Source organism: Leptonychotes weddellii, chromosome 1 (genome assembly GCF_054177405.1).
Source record: "Leptonychotes weddellii isolate Sample4059 chromosome 1, ASM5417740v2, whole genome shotgun sequence".
Classification (NCBI taxonomy): domain Eukaryota; kingdom Metazoa; phylum Chordata; class Mammalia; order Carnivora; family Phocidae; genus Leptonychotes; species Leptonychotes weddellii.
Genome location: NC_138369.1, coordinates 152,384,914 through 152,404,798, shown reverse-complemented (window position 1 = coordinate 152,404,798; position 19,885 = coordinate 152,384,914). Strand labels below are relative to the sequence as shown.

Below are 19,885 nucleotides of genomic sequence, written 5' to 3'. Positions count from 1 at the left end.
TCTTCTTTTTACTGTGGTCATCACCGACCATTCATGCATTACCAAAAACCAGCATCCCTCCTTGGAGCTTCAAATATGCAATGTTCTCTATCTAGATATCAAATACACAGCTCAGAGTATGTCCAAAACAGAGTCATGATCTTTCCTTAGATATGCTTCTCTCTCATCATAAACCCAGGAGTCCTCATAGATTGTTGCTTTCCCTTACTCTTCACATCTAATCCAGATCCACACTCCCTGGCTTCTACCTTCACTCACGTCTTTCTCTCCTTGTTCATCTCCATTTACTAACTTGGTTAAATCTCTCATCATCTCTTTTCTGAATTAAAGAGAATCATATAACTTGTATCCCTTGCCTCCATTTTTGACACTCTTAAACTCCTTCTACCCAGTGCTGCAGGAGTGATCTTTATAAAATGCAGAACAGGACGCCTAGATAGCTCAGTCAGTTAAGCGTCTGCCTTCAGCTCAGGTCATGATTCCAGGGTCCTGGGATGGAGTCCCACATTGGGCTCCCTGCTCAGCAGGGAGTCTGCTTCTCCCTCTGACCCTACCCCTTGCTCATGCTCTCTCTCTCTCTGAAATAAATATATAAAAATGCGGAACAGATAAAATTAGTCTCCTGCTTTAAAATTTTCAAGTTTCCCCACAGTTTAATGGAGAAAGTTCAAGTTCTTTAGCAGAGTATTCAAGGCCCCCATTGATCTGGCACTTGCCTCCTCTCTAGGATCATTTTGCTAATTGCTGTGCATGTTCCAGCTCTGTTCAAGCGCTCAAAGCTCCCAGAGAGCACCATGCTCCCTACAGCAGCTCCGTCTGCTCAGATTGTTCTCTTCCTTCTTAGTATCACTTTTCCCTTTTAGGTTCAAATCAGGGCTTCCCTACTTCATATGCAATTGTGATTTCCTTTTTTTCCCCATTGTACCCTACTCAGATATCTAACATAGCATCTAAAATGGTGTGTTACCCTTATTATTTTATATACGTTTATCTCTCCAAGTACCTCATGAAGCAGGGATTCTGCTTGATATATCTCAACATATGGCATATAATAAGTGCTCGATAAGTATCTGCTAAATTAATGAACAAAAAGGAAAAAATAATGAACAAATGTTAGGAGTAAATATTGAAGAGCGTTCCCCAGTGAAATATTTCACTTGAGCATAAATAAATGCTTGGTTCTGTATATATTGACAATGGTTAAAAGCACAAACTCTGTTGTCAGGTTGTTTAGATTCCCTGTTCTGTCACTTATTTAGGTGACTTTGAGCAAGCTACTTTACTTCTGCAAAAACAAAACAAAAAACGAAAAAAGGATGTAATTGTTCTTTCTTTATTGGATTGCTAGGAAAATTAACAGAATATTTGTATTATTAAGAATGTATTTATGGGGGCACCTGGGTGGCTCAGTTGGTTAAGCGACTGCCTTCGGCTCAGGTCATGATCCTGGAGTCCCGGGATCGAGTTCCGCATCGGGCTCCCTGCTCGGCAGGGAGTCTGCTTCTCCCTCTGACCCTCCCGACCCTCCCCCCTCTCATGTGCTCTCTCTCTCAGTCTCTCTCTCTCAAATAAATAAATAAAATCTTTAAAAAAAAAAAAAGAATGTATTTATGAAGATTAAGTAAGAACATAGTAAATGTTATACACATTGTTAAAAATACTTTTCATGACACACGATTAGAGCAAGACTTTTGTTTTAATTGGAAAGAATTCTTATTCTTGCTATCAGCATATATTGAAAACACTGAATGTTATATTACTATTAACAATATTTCTGTAGCTACTGGTACTTTCCAGTATGCATGTAAAACTATACCCACTTATTTAAAATAACAAAGTTCTTTCTTTCCTGTTGCATGTAGAGCAAATGTTTGCTGTGATCAGCCATTACTCCCTAATGGCTTTTCTCTGTACAGGGATACAGAATACAATACACTGACATTGCATTACTTTTATTTTACCCAGCTGCCACCAGCAATTTTGTGGTTGAAGTCCACATAAGTAGAATAAAAAAGTAAAATAAAATGAACTCATGATACAAATACGAATGTGAAGGAGTCAAAGAAGTGAGTGGTCAGGAAAACTATGGAGGAAAAGGGCCAGGAATTGGGAAGTAAAAGGTGTCTGGGATTCGAACAAGCAAATAGATGGTACAGCAGGAATTCTAGATGGGAGGAACAGCATTAGCAAAGGCACAAAAACAAGAGCATTTCTGTATTTTGGAGATGGGAAGCACCTCAATATGCCTTAAGTATTAGGTTTATATGATGAGGAATTAGGATAGAAATCCAGAAGGTGTTTTAAGCCATATTATGGAAAGTCTTAAATGCGAAACCATGATATTTTAACCCTACCCAAAATGTAATAGAAAGTTTTTAACAATAGAAAGATTTTTTGAAGGTTAGAAAGTTTTGAAGAATAGATGACAGGTCCTCCTGAAGGGGATGGTGTACAAAATTGCTAGCATAAGCTAGAGGTTAAATTCCAGCCAGACTGCAAGGAAATAATATTCTTCCACAAGCAATTGTAGAGTCTAGAAGCCAGAATATGGCAGCAAAGAAGTCATCTTCAGATTCTGTTAAGAACTGAAGAAGGGTCAGCAAGAGAAAGGTCAGGCTGAAATAGGTCACAGATAGAGTCAGGGAAAAACAGTTTGAAACTGAAAACCCAAATTCAGGGGTAGAGTCTGGAATGAACAGAAATGGCACATAGTAGGCAGAGCCCAGGTGAGATTATGTTATCACATATAAACATATCACATGTGCACAGTAGGGAGTGCTCATATGGGGTAACAGTCTCAGTTGTTAATAAATATTGCTGCCAGGGCAGCCCAGGAACTTAATAAACCCTAATAGGGAAAGAGTAGAAGCAGAGGTACCAATTAGCAGCCTGTTGCAATAGTCAAAATTAAGAGTAGTAAGGGCCAGACGTAATACGGTAGAAATGGGATTATGGGGGTTGACAAAAAGAAGATTCAAGAGAAAAATACGCCTTTTCAAAAAAAGTTCTAAAGTTAAAATATTATCTTTTGAAGCAATTGCTTATGTCAGGTGATTTCTCTAAAGTGTAAGTGCTAATTGACAGATTCTAAAGCTGAGTTGCAAGCTAAATTCTTGTACTTTTGGACAAGTCACTCTCTCAGTGACCTGGCTACTGCATTATCACCTCAAATGCCATTTTTTCTTATTATTTCATTGTGATGTAACCTTCAAAGGACAAAAATTACCTGTAAGTCATAAATCTTATTTCCCTAAGACCAGAAGAAAGTCTGCCTTGACACTTAAAACTCTCTTCTCTATTTCACACTACACACAGACACCCATTAGACCCCAATTTTTCTATTACTCTGACTCACCATGAATTTGCTGTTAAATAGCTTTTAATTGAGATCGAACATTAGGAACCTACAAAGAAGTGAATTCTCAGTTCACAAAATTCTAATTGCCAAGCCCTGCAGCATTTATAAGCATCAAGGTCAATGTGAAATGTAGAAAGTCAATGAAACTTGCTTGCAAAAGAGCTCAGGACTCAAAACCAACATTGCAATGTATAACACACTAGCAGCTTTCCAATATACCTCTGCTGCCACTTTCTGTTCATAAAACCATAAGGTTGTTTTAATCCAGTTTTACTTTTTTCCTTTAGTCAGCATGTTATCCATATATGCAAGCTATCCTTTTAATCTTGGCAATTTATTTGAAGTAGAAGCTTTCCTGGACCAAAAATCTATATGGTTCTGATTAATGCCTCTGTGACCTTAAACACTAATCCCTTAGTTGCTCCTTTTTCCTGTTTTGTGTTTTATGCTGATATTGTAACATGCTTGTTGGGTTATAAGGCACTCGTGGTAAGGAAGACCTTAGCCAGGTTACATAATCATTGTAAATGATACCCCACAGGGTTCTTGGCCTTCTGGTTCCCAGATTTTAAATCTGAGGACAGTTTGGATGTGTAAGATTTTTTTTTTTTTAATTTTAGGAATGCTTTATGTTGTTGTATAGCTGACTCGTGAGCGACCAACTTTCCCAATAGATTTCCTTCTCATTTGCCTGTTGACTGCCTGTTATGTGCCAGATACTATATTACATGTCCCTCAGACATAGTTTTAGAAATCCTCACAAGCATGACAAAGTTAATTATTATTATTTTCCCCATTTCACAAATAAAAAGATTACTTCAAGGATGTTAAGCAACTTGTGCAATATCACACAGCCTGTTGGGGGCAAAGGTAGGCTGTGATCCATGTCTGTCTGACTCCAAAGTGTTTGCTCTTTAATTACGTTAGGTCAGATCTTCAGCTTTCTGCCCGCATCTTCATAACAAAATCCATATAGATTATATTGCACCCCTATAGGTAGGACACTGCTGAATTAAGTATAAGGCAAGAAAATAGCCAAGTTTCTTAGTAAAGAATAATTCCAGACTTACAGCTTTTTAGTGACAACTGTGTCTCTATTGAATAACTGTGCCTCCCAATGACATGGTTTCGAAATTTTTGGACTGTTTAAAGGGTAGAGAGTTCTTAATCTTCTTAATTGTGTACAAGGAATTCACTATGCCTGACAAGGGCCAAAACAAGCGAGAACTTAAAGAATAAATATCAAACAGTGTGCTTTCAGATTATATTAAATAGAATAAGGCTTTAATGCTGGTCAACTGAAAATGCCAGTGGATTTTTGTTGGCCACAGGTTCAATAATAGATTGCAATGTGACATGACTATTACCAAAAAATTAATTACATTTTAGGTTCCATTGACATAAGAAAAGGACCATTTTGAAGGAATGAAAGACCCCTTTAATAGTCTGTATCTTGTGTACTACGATCAGTTCCAGAAATAATATGGACAAAGTATATTTTTTCTAACAGTAAAGTAACTAAGATGGTGAGATTTTAAAATATGTGTCTAATAAATCAAGGTATGTTTATCCTACAGTCAAAAATGTAGGAAAGAAAATGAAAGGAAAATAATAGGTCTCCCCAGACATAATAAATGTTGTTAATACAACTGTTAAGACCAATAGGTGGAAGTTGCATGAAGGCAAATTTTGTATTAGTTTTATATTAGTTCAGAAAGCCCAACAATGAAACAGACTGACACAGAGTATCATCACAGAGATGCAAATAGAACAGTAAAAGAATTTCCACAATGTGCAGGCTCTTCTCAATTCTAAGATACTTTGGCTGAATGATAGCCATGATTATTTAATTTTATTTATCAACCTATCCTGTAATGTACACCAACTCACTTTCACCCTCTTTTTATTTAAACAACTTAGAAGAAAGTACTTATATAATTGCTTTGAGAAGAATTGTGGGTTTCTCTCGGAGAAATCCAAATTGCATTATCAAATAGAGGAATGGTTTTAATAATTTATCCTAAAGGCTGAATTTATAGAGTCATTCAATCAACAAACATATATTGAGCAGTTAATAGGATTCTAATACAAATAAGGCTCAGTCTATACTCCCAAAGAGTATATAAGTCTAGCAGAAGTGACAGAGATGTGGAAGATTAATACTTGAGTGCAATAATAGGTAATGGACGAGTGAATAAGGGGCAGGCTCAGGACATTAGATCCATCTAAAGAAGAGTAAGAATAAAAAAAACTTCCTTAGAGGAAGTAACACTTAAGCAGAGTCTTGAAGAATGAGTAAGAATTAACTTGGTTAGAAAGGTGAAGAAAAGATATATTATTAATAGAAAAAGCTTGTAGGAAGCTACAGAAGTATGAAACAGGTTAATAGGTTTACAAACCTATAAGCATTTTCTTATTCTGGGAGCAAAGGATTATTAGATTAGAGCAATTTTGGAAGATGTGGCCAGAGAGATTGACAAGGTGAAAAGTAACTGATAAAGACAAAAACTGCAATATTTTTTAAACAAATGATTAATATGGAAATTGGATGATGAGTTTCTACAAATCATTTTTAAAAGACCTGTTATATAAGAGCAAAAATATGAATAGCCAATTTGCATAAAAACAAATATGATCAATAAAAATAAGAAAATACGTTCAATCTCACTATTACCTAAAATAGGAAAGTTAAAATCCAAATTAAATCATTTTTACCTAACTAGCAAAAATTAAGAAAATTGATAATATCAGTGCTAGAAAATGTACTTGTCATTCACTATTCATAAGAGTATAAATTGACAGAGACTTCTGGTGGACTATTTGAAAGTATTTATCGTATTTTAAGATTAACATATTGTTCAACTCAGAAACTCCACAACGGTGTAACTATTCTAGATATTCACACAATAACCTACATACTCACCAGGAAGAAGATGATTAGATAAATTATTGCATATTTGTACTAGTGAATATTATGGTGCAGTTAAAAAGAAGGAGGTAGATCAATGTCATGCTGGGTCTCCAAAACATGTAATCAAGTTTAAACATAAAAAAGTATATTTGTATATCTATGTATATAAACATACATAGCATACAAAAACACCTGAGAGGGCACACATCAAAATGATAGCAGTAGAAGGCTGGGATTAGATGAATGATAAAAGGGAATTCTCACTGTTCTGAATTCCTTAAATTTTAATAATATCTTTGTACATTACAGTGTTATTTAAATTGTAAGCATTATTCTTAAATCTGTGCAGAGCTTTCAAAAGGTTTAAGCAGGGAAATCACATAAAAACATTTGTATTTTAGTAATATCTTCCTGCCAGCTGATATAAGGGGGTTTGGAGGGAAGCTAACCTGGAGATAGGGAAGTCAATTGAAAAGTGATTCCAATAATACAAAGTAAAAGTAATGGAGGAATTAAGTAAGCTGTATAGTTGCAATGAAGATGCAAGAAGGAGATGACTGAGAAAAATATTTTTTACATGAAATCCCCAGGACATGCCCCAGAGGATCAAAAGGCAAATGTGAGAAAGGTCTAAATGACCCTCAAATTTCCAACTTAGCAATTAGCTGAATGGTCAAGTCCATTCACTAAACGAAGAGATACAGAGGGGTGTGTGTGTCGGGGGGGGGCGGTTTGGGGAATGAATTATAAGAAATATAATTCTTTGATCCTTGCTATTCTGAGGAATTGGGGAGGGGGGTTGAATAGGAAGGCTATCTCAAAAGAGATTTTCTGTGGAATTTTTTTTCCAAGAAAAAGTACCCACCCTCCACAGGTGTCAATGGCAAATGAGTTCTGTCAAAATATACTAGATTCCTATAAACCTTCAAGAAATTTCCAAAGTCCACAACAGTTGTTCAGTCAATGTTTCCCTCAAGTGATCCAGGGAGCAGCCACATGTACATGTGATGTATAGAGAAGCATATAACTAAAGACTTATACCCCTCCCACATGCCCTCCATTCCACTCACCAACCAGCCTGACCAGCTAACATTCAGGGGGAAGACTTTGGGGAATGTCTTCTCTCAGAATGGCCTGTGTATACACTGACTTATAAATCTTGACAAGCTTGGATTCTTTGAATCAGCAATATTTTTTTGCCTTCAGGTTGATCCCCAAAGTTACAGAAGTTAAGTGGAAGAATTCAATTCCGGCAGACTACTTGTTTCTCTAAATTCAAAGCATGCCACCTTTATTTAATCTATACACTTTGTTTTACTATTGAAAGATAAAAATAGAAACTCATTCATGTACAAAACTGTGGCATTAAAATTAGATTAGCAGTGACCCATGGGATGCTTGCATTTATTAATCAGAATCATTCTTGTCAAAAGTAACAGGCTTATATCTAAAAATGGGTAGAAAGTATATGATAAGAGAGATTCATTTAGTCATTTACCAGTGTTTAAATGCTAGGGGTACAGTGAAAAGATCACATGATACTGACCTCATAGAAATTATCTAAAGGTGGAGATGTACAAGAATAGTCTAGAATAGCCAAAATGATAATTATGAAGGCTGTTTCAAATATGCGATAAAGTAATCATAGGATTTTAATGCAGTTAATTCAGGCACCAGGCATGTTAAGAGAGGCAAATCAAAAATCAGTTTAAGGTTAGATTCTGTTGGGAGTAACAGAAAATCCCAACCAACAGAATAAAAATTATTTCTCTCATACATAAGCAACATCCAGAGGTAATCAATTCATGGCTAACAGGAGGGCTTCATGATTCTCAAAGACCCAGGCTCCTTCCTGAGTGGCGCTCTCCAGCACACCGCCCAGGATGGTTGCTTAAATCCCATGCTTTAAGAAGGAGAAAAGGGTAGGGCGCCTGCGTGGCTCAGTCTTTAAACGTCTGCCTTTGGCTCAGATCATGATCCCAGGGTCCTTGGATCGAGTCCCACATTGGGCTCCCTGCTCGGCAGGAAGCCTGCTTCTCCCTCTCCCACTCCCCCTGCTTGTGTTCCTGCTCTTGCTATCTCTCTCTCTCTGTCAAATAAATAAATAAAATCTTTTAAAAAAAAAGGGAGAAAAGGGTAAACACGGGCATATTTCTTCCTTTTAGGTACACTTACACTTACTTAATCAGATACAACTTAATCATAGCCTCATCTGGATGCATAAGAAAGCTGGAAAAATATGGTCTTTATTCTGGCCAGCCATGTGCCAGCTAAAAATCAGGGGTTCTGAGACTAGGAAAAAGAAGGAAACAGATATGTATGGGGCACTGTCAGTCTTTGTCAGCATGAGATCAGATCACGACTAGGGATGTAGGACCTTCCTCCGTCATCAAGAATGAACTGAGGTTGTTCCTTTTGCGGAGCACCCAGCATATGATGTAAGGGGCTGATTTAGTTTTTTAAAGTTATTTCATCTGGGATCTCTTCACATAGTGGAGATTATTCTTACTTTTTTTTTTTCATGATACACGTATTATAAATTAAAGAAAAAAATCTCAGGAAAATGAAGTATTTTTGTCTCATTCAAGACTGAATATTTGAAAAAGTCTCACATCTGTTCATTGGATGAGATTGTGCTTAAAGTTTGATAAATCAGTACTTTATAAACACACACATATAGACACAAACATACAACTTTATCTTTATGCAGCCATTTTTCTTTGATCTATATATGTCATTTACCCAAAAAATCTATCTCCTCTTGCTTGTTTATTTCTTGACAAGCCTATCCACTCTCCATTATTTATCTCTGCCAGCACTTCTTTTCTATAAATACAGTTTGCTGGATTAAACCTAAATCTATACCTAAATACGAACTTTCTGGGACTCTCTCCAAACTAAGAGTTTGTGATTACAGTTAAGCAATGATATTGTCACTTGCTTTTTCCTTTCCTGAAAGTACTTCATCTTCTTAGGTCACTGCCTTTCAGTGCTGTGAAAATGTGATTTGAAAAGCAAGTTTAAATGGAGCTTTCTAATTAGGCTGCACTCATTTATATTTTCCCAACCCTGTACCCAGGTTACCCTAAAGTTATATGCACCCAATTAAAGAACATTCCATTTGAGATCTATATGCCTTTGAGTATGAATGGGTAACTCTCAATGATTGAGCTTGATCCAGCTGCTCATTCAGCTGAAGTGAATTAAGTCTTCTAGGGCACCAGGGTACCATTTAGGAAATTACCTCCGCCAGCACACTAAATTTCCCTCACATGGGTGAGCAGCATTCTTCCGGGGAGTATTTTCTTCCCCCCACTTCTGCACTGGCCCAACCTTATTGATGCGAAAGGGTGATTCATATGACACAATATTTGCCCACAGCTCAAACAATAAGGCCACACAATGATCTGCTCCATTTAAGAGCCCACGTGCCAGCATTTAAAGGGTAAATGAGAGCCATTTTGTTTGGATTATTTTATAAATCAAATATAAACGAAAGTACATCATTGTTCCCTAAACCCTGAAACTGTAACATTTGGTGATAAATTCACCACCATATAATAATCTGGCCCCTTAAAAGTATCAATAAATAAGCATCTTTTTCTTTATTAACACAACATGTACACAAAATGAGTCTATCTAAATAGCAATAAAATTGAATGTAATACTTTGAAGGCAGGAAGTTACAAATAAAAATGTCCTTTTAATTTTAACTCACTCCAGTACTTCTCTTAGATACTAACTCCAGACATTTATTGGTTCCTCTTTTGAAGACTAACATCCAGAGCATAAAATACTTTTTGTGGTGCCATAATTTGTTAAATAATGCTTTGAAAGTGGCTGGGTGCCCAAAGAGTCCATGCAGAAATAAAACGCACTCAAACTGCTTCCGAATGTTTTCCTCTCCAGATATATCATATCAGAAGCTGCCGCTCCTCTCACACTGTCACTATATCCAAGAAGCTATAATCATGCACCACCACTAGAATATCTTAGCAAACCACCCAAATTTATATCCAGGCCAATATTTAAAATGTAATAAAAAGCATGTATGTTAAGTGAACCAGCAATCTAATAACACGAGAGTCTGAAATGGCTTGGAATTGGCTCTGAAAAATACATTAATGGGGGTATTTTCAACAGTGAACAACACCCGCTAGCTCTCTTTTTCTCACTTTCTCTCTTTATACAACCCATGAATCTCCTTCAGCAATTCTTATAGAACAGGATGTTCCTGGACCCCCATTTTGAACTCAGTCTAATGGCCTGCCAGGGATAGCCTAATGGTAAGCAGTAGTGAAAATGGCAGCACAGCGAGGGGCTGGCAGATTGTCAGGGGCGATATGATCATAGGCAGTCTGGCCATGCCCAGGTTGTGTGGCTGAAGAGGGATAAAATCAGGCTTCTTTGAGCTGGTTTCTTTTTTTCTGCCTTATTATCAGCAATGAGCCTACCTCAGATCAGATCTGGAAGTTAATATTGTTCCCAAAGACATCACGCTTAAAAATAGGAATCGCCTCAATAAAAATTAAGAGATACATGACACTGAGTAAGGCCTGACTCTTTTCAAGCCCATTTCACACTTAGGATCGTATTTGGAGGTAGATCCCAACACAGTGTTATTAGTCTGCTTCAGACTCAGCCACGTTGAATTTGCTGGCTCATATCTGGGAGAATCAGGCGCACAGAGAATGAATGGTCAGTCTCTCCCTCAGAGAACAGCATCTCTAGTTCCGTGCCACACTTCTCTCTGGGGCTTAAGCAGTCGAGATTGCTCTGCCCTTGAGATCGTCTGTCTCTTCGTCCCTTAAGGACATAAATGAGAGGGCACATACGGAAAACCGAGAGAAATGAAAGAGAGGGTAAGTATGGAGGCCGTGTGTCTGGCTGCTTGTGTCATTAAGTGTCCAGCTGTCTGAGAATAAAGAGCGTATGAGCCAGAGAGAATGGCTTTACAGGTCATGACATTTTTATGACTGATTTTGACTCACTCCTTAAACCAATCGCATGGATTTGGTCATTCCACCCTTAGAAATCGCTGTCAAAACTATCAATAACATTGTCATGAGTCAGAGAGACATGGATATGCTTTATACGTCCTGTGTTTAAGTTACCTTCACTGTTGACCCCTCAGTGCAACATACCATGCCAAGTTCTGTCAGAAATATAAAAATGAGACACTCTTTACAGAACTTATTGTAAGCTATGTCATGAACAGAAAGAATTATAGTACAAGGGAAAATGTAATAGTATATAACTGAAAGAGGGAAAAGAGTCAAGAAAGGTAGGTAGGGAAGACTTAACATGAATGACTTCTTTGGGCCAGGCAATTTTTAAAACACTATCTTGTACAGGCACCCTGGTGGCTTCATTGGTTAAGCATCCGACTCTTGATTTCATCTCAGATTATGATCTCAGGGTCATGGGATCGAGCCAGATATCAGACTCTGCACTCAGGGGAATCTGCTTGAGGACTCTCTCTCTCCCTCTGCCACTACCCCCTGCAAGCGCGCTCTCTTTCTCTCTCTCTCAAATAAATAAAAAATAAAACACTATCTTGTGTAATTGTCTTCATAACAGACTCTTTTCCACCTATTACCAAAATGGGAACTGAGGCTCAGGGAGTTGGAGTTGCATAAGGTCATCCAGCAAGCTAGGGCACATGGAGGTCTTGAAACGGAATCCCTCTGACTCTAGCACCTATGTGCTTTCCATGGCAGTTTTACTGCCTCCTGAGGGAGCACAGATGAGGGCAAGGTTATTCCAGCCACGAAAAAATGGAAAGCCTCTTAAAAGAGGTGGCACTTAGGGCATTTAGAATGGGTTAGTCCAAGATAAGGCATTCCTACTTTGTGCTGGAAGAAGTGAGCAATACTTTTAAATAACAATGAAAATTCTAATGTGTTTGTAGTAAAAAGTCAAGAATTTTTTTAATATTTTTTAACAAAAAATATAGTAATGTAATTAACATGTGAACATTACACTTAGGTGGTAAAATTCAGATTACAAATATAAGATAAATATCAAATACTATCATAATTTCAGTTTAACAGAAAGCATAGCAGTTATGACAATCACGCTTAACACCTTGGTTAAGAGAGAAATGGGCAGGGGTGTCATAGAAGTATGCAAAGATTTAACTGTTCAAAAATCCTTAGCTCTTCTGAGAAAATATAAATGGGAACTGTGTGGCAAATATTTCTGTAATATGGTGGTTTCAGTCCATTTATTGATCATCATGCATTTAAAATAACTACAGTTGTTTTTGAACACAGAAAACTGGGTTCAAAGTAAGTCTTTGCTCAAACTAACTAATGAGAGTATGTATCCCTTATATTTAAAAATATAGTTTAAGTTTGGAAAGTTTAAGGTGAAGCATTTTTGTTTTTACAATTACTTTTAGATATAAGGACACTATGCTATATAAATAGGTATACTGCTATGCAGTTAATTCCAGTCATTATATTTTATATTTGTGAGTCATCATCAACACAAATTTTATGCTTTAGAAGACATAGATCAAACCAACAAAATGGTCATATTTAATTTTCTTTTAAAGACAGATTAACCGGGCACCTGGGTGGCTCGGTTGGTTGAGCCGCTGCCTTCGGCTCAGGTCATGATCCTGGAGTCCCTGAATCGAGTCGCGCATCGGGCTCCCTGCTCAGCAGGGAGCCTGCTTCTCCCTCTGACCCTCCCCCCTCTCATGCTGTTTCTCTCTCGCTCGTTCTCTAATAAATAAATAAATAAAATCTTTAAAAAAAAAAAAAAAGAAAGAAAAAGAAATACTTAAAGAGATTTTGCGGGTGCCTGGGTGGCTCAGTTGGTTAAGCGACTGCCTTCGGCTCAGGTCACGATCCTGGAGTCCCTGGATTGAGTCCCGCATTGGGCTCCCTGCTCGGCAGGGAGCCTGCTTCTCCCTCTGACCCTCCCCCCTCTCATGTGCTCTCTCTCTCATTCTCTCTGTCTCAAATAAAAAAAAAAAAAAAAAAAAGATTAACCAAATTTAAAGAAGAATTGATATCTCATTTTCAAATTACTGATACAAAATTACCTAGTTATATATTTTGCCCAACATCAAATAAGTGCAAAAAGCTTCCGGGATAGATGCATTTCCTGTTCAATTTCCAAAACTAAATAAACACTTTTTAACTGAAAGCGTTTACATTCCTGGCTCTCTAAAGTAAACACTAGAAAACAAAGTATAAAAAATGATCTCTCAGCTTCTAAATAGCCCACTTAGTTACATAAAGTATATTCTGTCCCAACACTTTCTCAAATTCAAAAGGTATTTACTGCCTAAGCATATGACAAACAGTCTTCGTTTCAAATTGGTTGGTCTGTTTCCATGGCAATACCGTGGGAATCCCTTGGCTACCATAAGTCGCGTTCGTTGACTATAGAATTTCTCAATTTTCTTTGCATCTTGAGCTTGGTCTGTTCTAGACACCAAACAAATTAAATCATGTGTTATTTAATATACAAACTCCCATCAGAATGAGAACCACATGTGTCTTCACAGGACTGGCGAGGTAGAGTTTCTTGGTCAAGAGACTGATTTCCTCCCACGTCTGGTACTGCAGCATCATGAGTCCATGGTGGAGTAGGAAGAGAGTCATGGCCTGGACTGAAGGCAGTGAAAGCTGGCCCACTTACCTCTGAAACCATACTTATTCCTTGGGTTTGTATTCAGCAGTAGTGAGATTGCAACTTTTTTTAAATGAGGAGTAACATGATCTGAACTGGAAGGACTTCGGAAGGTGTCCACCTAAGTGTTTACACTGTGCAGGTGGGGACAGGGAAGGAAATCCCACACGTGTACCTCAAGCACAAAGTGGTTAAACATGTCTTGGCTACGACCATTACGATTACGGTGCCATGCCTATCATACATTTATGGTATCAGAATTGGTGTAAAATCATTAGGGTCTTGATTAGTTTTGTTCTCTATTGGCTACTCTCAATTATTTTCAAGACTTCTTGTGTTCTTTGATATTTTCAAGACCAAATTCTCAAAATGATAATTACTAAACCAAATTATCCTGCCATTTAATCCATACTATATGGATGCCAAATAAGTACCATTCTTTTTTAAAAAGTTTTATTTAAATTACAGTTAATTAACATACAGTGTGATATTAGTTTTAGGTGTACAATATAGTGATTCAGCACTTCCATATAATACCCAGGTGCTCTTCACAAGTGCATTCCTTATTCCCATCACCTATTTAACCCAACCCCCACCCACCTCCCTTCTGGTAACCCTCTGTTTGTTCTCTCTAGTTAGGAGTCTGTTTCTTAGTTTACCTTTCTCCCAAATCAGTACCATTCTGACCTTAAAAAGCTAACAAATCTTTGATAGGAATTTAAATATATCTTAGCCTTAAATAAGACATGTTTGGTATGTTTTAACATGTTTGTTTGTAGATAAGACTCCCAAGGATGTTATCATCAATATCTGGAAGTGAAACTAAATCCAGAATATTCTCTTTCATACTTTGTACATGAGAGACAACAACACAGCAGGGTACATGCTAGCAAACAATGGCTAGTCCCAACTGGAGGCAGCCATGGAAAATTACAAAAAGGCAGAAGCAGCCTGCCTCGTGACCTCTTTATCAAGTATACTAAATGTTCAAACTTCCCTTTAATAATGTGACAGATATACCCATTGTTCATAAATATTAAATACATAGCACACTTTGGCTGTGAAGCTAAATAGATCTAGCTCTCATACACATTGATAAATGCTGCTTAACAGCTCTTTAGCTGACACCTTGGCACCTGAGGTGTAAAAGCATTTTTTAAAGAGCATATAGTTTTACAGTGTGAGCCCAGAAAGAAAAGGCTGAGTAGCAATCTGCCAAGCCATGCCCAGTGTGGTGACTCGGTCAGGAAGACGTGCTTTTCAATTTCAGGTCATCCCTTCACCACTTTCTAAATAAAAGAACTCAAGAATTTAAATCATTTTTAGATTTTTAGTTGTCCCTGGTTCCTAAATATTGGCTCTTCATAAGCATTTAAAGTGGAAAGTCACAAATCTCATTGAACTTTAATAATTATACACGTTTTGAGGATATTTATTAGAGTATAGGTGGTTTTAAAATCTCTGACATCAAGAAAACTCAGTCTATTATATGTCCAGATAAAGTCAGACTGCCTTTGAACTGTTCATATAAATATGATTTTAATTCAACTCAATAAATATTACATTGAGTTCCTACTATGTGCAAGCTCTGGGACTGGACATATAGAGAATAAGACATGCATGATTTGTCCCTGTTCTTAAGGGATCAAATCCTAATAGAGGACACAACATGTAAGTATGGCTGATGGCAGCCCACAGGCTGAAGCCAGCTAAGAGATGTGTTTTATTTGATTTCTACAGTGTTCTTTAAACACCTGAATTTTTTACCCTTAGGCAGAACTTTCATATTTGACTCAGTGCCTTTGTCATCAATTTTTTTTGTCATCAATTTGATATACTAATTTATTGTACCTGATGGGCCCTAAAGGCATTTGAGTTTGGTATCGCAAAATTGTAAACACATAAATACTGTATCTATAATAGTGTTCTACCTCTATTCTAGTAGCTAAGATTATATGGGGGGCATGGAGGAAAGAATAATGAATTCTGCCTGGGTATGTCAGGCATGATTTGACAGAGACGAGAAGAACAGAAGGGCCTTCCAAGATAAGGAAATATCATGGAGGCATGGAGACATGAAGTGGTAGGTCAAGTTTAGGGAATTAAGGAAGATAATATTTATCCCTCATTTATTGAACACTTACTGTCAGTCACTACTAGGCACTTCCTGTATGGCCTGCAGTAAACCAATATAAGTTATACGTTTATTATTAGCTCCATTTTTCAAATGAAGAAATTTGAGTATCAGAGAAGCTAAATAACTTACCCAAGATGAATCAGCTAGTGAATGGTAGAATCAAAATTCTGGTCTCAAGCCTAGGCATTGTCACTATTAAAACTGATGGATGTATTGGCATATTGCAAATTTAGTCAGGACACTTTTTTAGAAATTAGGATTTCAAGTCCCACCACATATAAACATAGGTAAGACCACTGGACATAATCCATATTTGGGAGAAATACAGGCTTAATTCAATAAAACAAATGAAATAAAAATTATATAAACACTTTTAGAACTAAAGGAAATTTAGGGAAGTTCTAGTCCAAGTTCATCATTTTACAGATGAGGAAACTCAGACATTTAAAATATTTGTTTTTAAAAGTCGAGGTGCCTAGGTGGCTCAGTCAGTTAAGCATCTGCCTTCAGCTCAGTTCATGATTCCAGTCATGGGATCGAGCCCCACATCAGGCTCCCTGCTCAGCGGGGAGTCTGCTTCTCCCTTTGCCTCTGCCTGTCACTCCCCTTGCTTGTGCTCTCTCTCTCTCTGTCAAATAAATAAATAAAATCTTTAAAACAGTAAATAAAAAAGTCAATGTCTATTTTAAATATAAATTAAAATGCATTTTTAATGTCTTATTTTGATCAGCTTCAAAATATCTTAATTCTCTTTGTTAATGCTATAGTTTTATAAAATTATAGCAACCATAATTTTATCATACATATCCTACAAGTTTAAAAATAACTCAGGAAAAGCTGAAAATTTCTTTTTAAAAGCACTGCAGAAATAACTCATAAAAATCTAGCCATGAAACTGCCCTTTTTGCTTCAATACTTTTATTGTGACCTATTGAAGAACAACAGGATGAGAAATCTATAAAATTCATATTGCAGTGACCTGAAGGATAAAAAAAAAAAAGTAAGAAACAAAACAGTAATGGTTGCATGATCTTTAATTGTATTTGGTGCTGAAGAATCTTCATGGAGATTAGCTGTGTAGTTAGTTAGCTAAACAGGAAAATACTAATATAATTGTAGGCATATTTCCATTTATAATAATTTAGGGAATGGAAAAAATTCTGTAATTATAACTTTGGCTTAACTTAGAATCATTTCCTGGGGAGGGGGCGGGAATCATTTCCTGAAAATAATAGTATCCCATCAAAAATTGATTTCCTCTCTTTGTACTAGAAATGTGTGTTATAATGACAAGTTAAAAAAAAATAGGTGCTTCAATAAATATTTACTGAACAAATGACTAAGTCTATGAATGAGTTATTTATGAATGTAATGGTTCTCTTTCACATGTTAAGCCTAATTGAAAATTAGCTCTCATCTAGTCATTAGAAAGTTACTATAGGCCTAAGAAGCAATTGAGCAGTTTGAGTACTTCCTTAGATCCTAGTAAGATATTTGCCTAAGGAGCAATTAGTCACTTCTCATTTGATCATTTTTTCAATCCACTTATTCACCTTGCCTTTATTAAAACCCTACTCTGTGCAGCTTCTGATCAAGTTAGAGCAGACTATGTTGGGGTTCCAGCCAGCCCACCTCAATCTTCATGATAAGGCAGGAATCTTTTCTCTACTAAACGAGGCACAGCAGCTTAGTTTTTCCTAGACTATGTGTTATTAAATAAAGAGATTTCAACAAAGGTTTCTATGGCATAAAAATACATTCTTTTAATGCCTTACATGATAATGGCTCTTCTTACTATTGCTGGTCTTCCTTCAGTCGTGATGTATCTCTGAGCCTGAGCCTTCATCCACATCACAGAAAATTAAGAAGCATGTGTTCAAACAAACAACGGGCTTATGGCTTTCTTTCACTTCTCTCAGTGGAGGAGAGAATGTGTAATCTATAAATTATTGTAGCAGAAATAGAAGAAAAGCACACAGGTGAGAAAACATGAGATACACAAGAGTAGAAGGAAACACACTGACAAAGGATGAGTGAAATTGATTGATGAAAGAGAGATAGATGATAGATAGGGAGACATATCTATAAGTAGAGAAAGAGTAGAGAATCTTTGAAGTCCTAAATATATAGCATTTTATGTATATTCTACATGCATGGTATGATTATTATTTGAAATCAAGTATCAAAATAATCAAATAATCAAAACATTCCTCAGGGAAAACAGCCCTTGAGGTAGCATTTGGTTTAACAGACTATGTTATCATTAAACTTTGAAGTTATTCACACTATAGCTCAGAGGTACCATCATTAATCTAAACCACACAGCCATGGAGTAGCTACTATGTGGCAGTTACAGATACTGGATTCTTAAGGCTGAAGAAAGGATCTCTATCCTGAATGCATACATACTCAATTCTCAGCTCTCCAAAATTGTAGTCACACCCGTCAGTAACCAGGTTTGAACCCAAACTCTACTCTGAATATTAATTTACTTACACGTTAATATATATTTTCTGTTTTACTGTGTTGTTTTTATATTTACTCTAAAACACAAAATATAAAAGGAATAAAATTAAAATATTTTGAAATAATATTCATTTTATATACTAACAATATAAGATGTATCAATTTAGGATCTGATAACAAGTTCAGCTTATTTTGATACTTGATTTCAAATAATAATCATACCACACATGTACAATATACATAAGATGCTATATATTTAGGACTTTTTGTGATCTCTTCTTATATCAGCTTAGGTCATCCCTGCATTTCACATTACAGTTGACAAAGAACTCTTTTTAGGAGTAGAAGACAAAGATTTTCTATTTTCTGTGTGTTCACTGTGTTTGCTTGGACTTTTAATACCTATTTTCTAATATATATCCAAGGTTGAGAACCACTGTGTAAGGAGCAGCATGAATTCTAGGATCACTGCCTTGGGCCAGGTGAAATCAAGGCCCTGCCCTAATTGTTTAAGCTCTCGAAGTAACTGTTTTACTTCATGAATACTTTGGCATTTTTCTCACTGTGTTATTGTTTAAACAAGCATTCTCCAAAATTCTCTGATCACACACCTCTAACAATGAAAATGTTTGAGCATCCTCCACAGGGAGTATTATGAGTATATTTTATTCATAATTTATTTGATTCACATGTTTGCATGTATTTTAAGTTTACAATTCTAAATTATCTTTAACTGAGTCTAGATATTCTTTGTCTACTCATAGATCAAATTGAGTATCTGCAAAAGTAAAGCCAGGTAGGGACAATTTGAAGGAACCACATCTCAAAAAATTCATATTATAGGGATATTGCCTTTATTAAACTTTTCAGGCAAAATTAAATTATTGATACGTAATCTTCAATGAAGGGATTTCTTCTGTTAGGTTTTTGTCTATGTATGTGGGGGAGGCAGGTAGTTCTGCATTAGAAAAATTGAATCAGTCTACCTCAATTTCTCACCCAAAGAGGTTTCTTTTTTTAAAACATTAGGACTGTTGGGGCATGTGGGTGGCTCAGTTGGTTAAGTGTCTGACTTTGATTTCAGTTCAGGTCATGATCTCAGGGTTGTGAGATCGAGCCACACGTCTGGCTCTGAACTGGGTGTGGAGCCTGCTTAAGATTCTTTCTCTCGGGCGCCTGGGTGGCTCAGTCGGTTAAGCGTCTGCCTTCGGCTCAGGTCATGATCCCAGGGTCCTGGGATCGAGTCCCGCATCGGGCTCCCTGCTCAGCCAGGAGCCTGCTTCTCCCTCTCCCACTCCCCCTGCTTGTGTTCCCTCTCTCGCTGTCTCTCTCTGTCAAATAAATAAATAAAATCTTAAAAAAAAAA

General features: G+C 36.8%; 1 protein-coding gene and 1 pseudogene across 1 annotated transcript in view; one reads left to right on the top strand and one right to left on the bottom strand.

Annotated features, from left to right (window-relative positions):
• The window catches only part of LOC102737537 (ephrin type-A receptor 6), a 305,707-nt gene that overhangs the window by 137,615 nt on the left and 148,207 nt on the right, over window positions 1-19,885 (top strand). The window lies entirely within an intron of this gene.
• Window positions 13,596-13,855, bottom strand: LOC102736313 (signal recognition particle 9 kDa protein pseudogene; annotated as a pseudogene).